Raw genomic sequence first — 6000 nt, 5'->3', positions numbered from 1 at the left:
TATGCTGAGTTTAGACGTGGTGAAATGAGCACCGAAGACGGTGAATGCAGTGGACGCCCAAAAGAGATTGTTACCGATGAAAACATTTAAAAAATCCACAGAATGACCTTGAATGGCCGTAAATTGAAATTGAAAGAAATAGCAGGCACTCTAAAGATATCAACTCAACGTGTACATCATATCATTCACGAATATTTGGGTATGAGAAAGCTCTGTGCAAATTGGGTGCCGTGCGAGCTCAAATTTGACCAAAAACAATGACGAGTTGATCATTCGGAACAGTGTTTGAAGATGATCAAACGCAATAAAGCCGGGTTTTTGCGTCGATATGTGGCAATGGATGAAACATGGCCCCATTATTTCACTCCGAAGTCCAATCGACTGTCAACCGTGTGAACTGCACACAATGAACCCGCTCCAAAGCGTGGAAAAGCGTCTGCTGGTAAGGTTATGGCGTCTGTATTTTGGAATGCGCATGGAATAATTTTCATTGACTACCTTGAAAAAGGAACGACCATTAACGGAGACTATTACATAGCGTTATTGAACCGTTTGAAGGACGAAATCGTCGAAAAACGCCGTATTTGAAGGAAAAGAAAGTGCTGCTTCACCGAGACAATGCACCATGTCACAATTGAGCTTCGAATTGCTTCGTTTTCCACCGTGTTCTCCGGATCTGGCCTCCGGCGACTATTTCCTGTTCTTAGGTCTCAAAAGAATGCTCGCTGGGAAGAAATGTTCGTCGAATGCAGAGGTGACGATATGATAAAAACAATGTTAATACAATAAAAGTTGATGGAGAAAGAGAAACGTTGGAACAATAATTGGCTACCTTTTTTTATCATAACATGTATTAATAATTTAGTGCAAACATATTGTTCTTCATGCTGGAAACAGGAATAGTTTGATTCCTAGAGTACCGTTAGTTTTTTCATCTGTGCAGACATGTTGTTCTTCATGAATATGGGATTATGCTTCAATGCTGAACAATTACCAAAGAGGGGTATTAAGCGTACTCCAGGGTATACCGCTACATATAAGAACGCGCCTAGAACTCTAACTTATAGGTGGGATAGACAAGTATTCAATGTAAATATAATAAAACACAATCCTGACCTACACACCACTATAAAACTATAATTAATTATAGTTTTAAGTCCGCCGATAATATTTGCATTACATATACTGTAATGTTAAACTAAATTTTACTTGATAACAATATTTTTGTTTAATAATTTTGTTTATAGTAGAATTTGTTGTCACGTCAAAGCCAACATTATCTAAAACTCAAATTTAATGTGGTAAAATTGTGATATTTTGACGTCATCAATTCAGATGACGTGAGTTCCCTGTTTTGTTAAACGGACATAACATCTAAAACTAGATAGTTTTTCTCTAATTACAAGAAATGTAAATTTTGAATAAGAAAATATTATTGAAAGCCAAAATGAACTATTTTCTTGAACTTCTTGGCGCGAGCATAGAGTTTCAAGAAATTTAGAGAATTGAAAAAACAAAATCAAAAAAATTAATTTTGCTTCCAAATAAACAAAACGCCTTTTAGCGAAAAATATTTTCAATGTTCTCGCCAAGACCCAGGACATAGCGCGACAAAGCGAATATTTTTTATTTCCCAGTTCACTAGTCTGTAACTCTAAATATTTTCGTATATCGTCTTGTATTCTTGAGAAGTCAAAACAATTTGTAAGAACTGGTGGTTGAAGCGTTTTTAATTTTTTTACGCTAGTCTGGAAAACATCTAAAATGTAAGCTTTTGGATTAAAATATCTTCTTATAATCTTGGATTATTTTACAGTTCCTGGATTGGAGTCAAAGTCTCGAGGGCAACATAATCATTATCCTAAACAAAAACGACTTTAAATTTAATCTTTAAACAGGCATCATTTTTTTATGAGCAAAACCAATTATTTTTTCACCTGGGAACCATTTTATATTGCTTGGTATTATAAACTGGAGCCAAAACCAGTAAGATTCTTATTATATAACCAAAATTATACACAAAATAACGACGTTATTATTAAAGCACATAATATAGCATAAATGACTAAATATGTAACGGGTTAATTGAAAAGTTCCCGGCCTACCATAGTAAAACACATTTTTTAGCAAAATTAGTTTTTTTTATTCAAAATAATTCCCTTCAAGGGTGATACAATGATTATAGCGACCCTCCAACTTTTCGATGCCATTTTTGTAGTACGATATATCCTCTGCTTCAAAATAGGCCTCAGTTTTGGCGATCACCTCTTCATTCGACGAAAATTTTTTCACAGCGAGCGTTCTTTTGAGATCTGATAAGAGGAAATAGCAGCTGAGCTTGGAGAATACAGTGTATGAGGAAGCAATTCGAAGACCAATTCATGGATTTTTGCCATCGTTTTCACTGACCTGTGACACGGTATATTGTCTTGGCGAAGTACCACTTTCTTTTTCTTCAAATGCGGCCGTTTTTCGGCGATTTTGTCCTTCAAACGGTCCAGTGACGCTATGTAATAGTCGTTGTCGAAGGTCGTTTCTTTTCAGGGGAATCAATGATAATTATTCCATGCGCATCCCAAAATACGGACGCTATAACCTTGCCAGCCGACGGTTGCGTTTCCCACGCTTTGGAGCGGGTTCATTGTGTGCAGTCCACACAGATGACTGTCGATATGATATAGCGTATTACATATTATGCGCTACAAGACATTATGCGAAGAGTTTCTAAAATCGAATACGACGTTTGCTAAACTACAAAACTCCTTGCCGATCTGATATTCGCTGATGATAGACAATATATTGATAGAATTGAATACAGACAAATTATTGGCAACCGGCGTATCGTATGCTCTTGTATATCTCAAAGTTATATAGTTAACACAAGTTCAGAAGTGCTGCTGAAAATATATGTCTAAACAGGCAAGATGCAGAAGCTCTAAGATGAAGGAAAGAGAAGGAAGAGAGGAAATGTACTGCTGAGATCAAAATTCGCCTGCTTCGAACGCTTATATTGCCAATCCGTCTATAGTCTTACCGTATATAGTTTCACTTCAGCAAGCTTGAGATCTTAGATTACAAATGCAAAAATCTGCCAATAAGTACATATAAACAAATTCAGAGATGTAGAATACAATGATTTCGATATCAAGTTGAATTTATCGAATGGCATGTAAACGAATGTTACCCAAACTTTCGTGATGAAATATATCTTTTTAGGTGGAAGATTCAGCAGAAAACTTTCATAGACATATAGATTAAAATGATATAAAGTTAGTGATGGAAAGCTATCGAAATAAAAAATTGGAAACTGAGTCAGAACGGTGACGGCCTATTGCTAACTGTGGCGAGATATAGTAAAGAATATTCGAAGTTGCGTGGCAACAGCAGTAACCTATTATCTGCGAAGGATATTCTTCACGAGTGCCAGCTCATGGAGACATCTATTTTTCATAGTTAGTCACAAAAGGCCGCGAGACTAATAGGTAGAGACAGAAAGACTAAGGATTTTCTATTGAAATCGTCTCAAAACAATTCATTATTCATTTTTTCATTCATTTCAACCTTTTTGATAGCTCCGTAGTATAAATTACCTTTGGAGCCCTTTTATTCGTTTATTAATCAAATTATACATTTTAGGTCTCAGTTGCTAAGAGCTGACCATATCGGATAGACATTCTTATAAATTAATGAATTAATTAACTTTATTTCACTTAATTTATTTACACTAATTACAATTATGTGTTATTAAAATATTGAAATCTGTATCATCGACAATTGAAAATGTATTACTACAAAAAAAATTATCAAATTAAAAAACAATATAATATCGAACTTCTAAAATGCAATTTTGAAAATTCATTGAATGGTTCGATAATACTAAATGGATTAAAATACATGCAAAGTCCTATAATACATTTTGTACTTGCACATAGTTTAGTTTGATGGATCTAAAAAGCAAACCAAAACGTATAACCGAACTAACTTGAAATATAATCGCATTTACAGACTGCGATTTTAACGGAGCCATGACCTTTGAGTAAGTTCATGTGGATTTTCTGTATTTAAGGGCTATATGTGAAATCTTTGAAATGCCCTATTGCTTTTCGCCGCTTTGTTATCAACAAAAAGTTCAGGAAAATCTCTCGGGGTGCCCGCACATACACATAGACGCACGTACATGCTCAGACAAACCAACACAAAGATATTCGTATGAACAATCCGGTCTTTTGGGCTCCGTTCTTTTTTGGTCGTATTATTTTTCTATGTTCTCAATTACGTATTATATATATATCTGTATAGAAAAGGAAAATGGATGTTATGAGAGCGGCGAAGAGGAGAAAAGAGAATTTTTAACAATTGTGTCTTGTACTTACAGTAAGAAATTCCTGCTGGGAGTTCTCTCGAGTATCATTTATAAAACAGATCGTAGAAACAATGATCATTACAGGGATAAATTATGATATATTGGCAATTATTCTGTTTTATTATCTACCTGTATATAACACAAAATAGATTAACAGTATGTTTTCTTATTAAATTATTGTTGGATCATGAATGAACACAAAAAGGGATTAATAGCAAATAATAAAAGATTCTTCCAAGATTGTTTAAATAATGCTTATAAAGAATAGGAATGATTTAAGAAATCCACACAATAGTTTTAGAAATTTCAAAGCAATAGTTAGCTCATTTTAATGTTAGTCAAAATGGATTGGTGATGGTATAAATCGCAAGAAATATTTAGTTAGCAAGAATGAATTTCAATTCCTGCTAACAGATTTTTAAATCGTTTTAATTATAGTACATTCTCTCAATCCCTAACACGTTTGAAACATAATTTTTAATTTAGTCAAAAATCATTGCGCGTTAAAAAAGATGTGAGGTTAAAATCTACAGCTCATCAAAATTAATGTGACATTTATGGTAATGATTTATTCAGTGAGAAACACACATTTTATCTTGAAACATCAATGCAGATATAAACACATAACATAAATGAATTTTGAATAATCTACATAAAAATAGATATCAAAAAAAGTTTGATCCTTTATTTTCTTATTAACCCTCTAAAAACCAATGCACCGGAATTCCGAAGGAAAAGGGATCGAACATTTTAAACATATAATTACGACCGACAAAAACGAGCAAAGTACGATAACAATGTGAAAAAATATAGTCAAGCACAGAGGAACTTCACAAAGAACCAAGCGCGCAATGGGAGTGTACTGTGCAAAAATAGCTGATCATGGGCTAATTATAACTGACTAAACCATTCATTCGATTCCTGTCTCTCAACAACTCATGCAACATAAGCAGGCAATTTTGAAAATAGTCACCCTATTATAAAAGGCACTATCTTCTACTAGAAATCATAGACACCCTTATATATTCGTGGGAGATTAAGCAAAATTGGCTGGAATGAATTGATGCATCCACCATATATTTTGCATCTACACTTTTGCTATATATACGTGTATTATAAAGCATTCGCCAATCATTTAGAACAAATCTTCAAATCAGTTTAAACCAACTTTGACAAAATAAGATCAGCGAGTGCGAAAATCTTCTGGTTAAACTTGTTACACCACAAGAAGTCCCAAAGTTATAAAAAGTAACATTAATCCAAAAGAAGCACTAGACTATGACTTAATAAACAAATAAGTGCCGAAAAATCTACAGAGCAAGGCAATTATAAAACTCACCAGCTTGATTAATGGTGATTAATTGCTAATTTTTTAAAATGGTTTAATTAGTTCCGAAATCTGTAAAACCAATAAATGAAGCAAAATATTATTAACTACTACTGTATTACTAACAACTACCGGCTACCACTAATACCAAAAGTATTTGAAATCTAAATGATTTGATTCCTGTTAAAAAGTTTGAAACCAATAATAGATACAAATAATCTAATACCTGCACATCAGTTTGGGTTTGCGAGCAAATATCCAACGACTGACCTGCTGCATAGAGTCACTGGGATTAAGTAAATAAAAATCC

This window comes from Rhynchophorus ferrugineus, unplaced genomic scaffold, assembly GCF_030347505.1.
Source record: "Rhynchophorus ferrugineus isolate W39M unplaced genomic scaffold, kcgeb_rfMv2 rfM6, whole genome shotgun sequence".
Lineage (NCBI taxonomy): Eukaryota > Metazoa > Arthropoda > Insecta > Coleoptera > Curculionidae > Rhynchophorus > Rhynchophorus ferrugineus.
Note: the sequence above shows the minus strand (reverse complement) of the source record.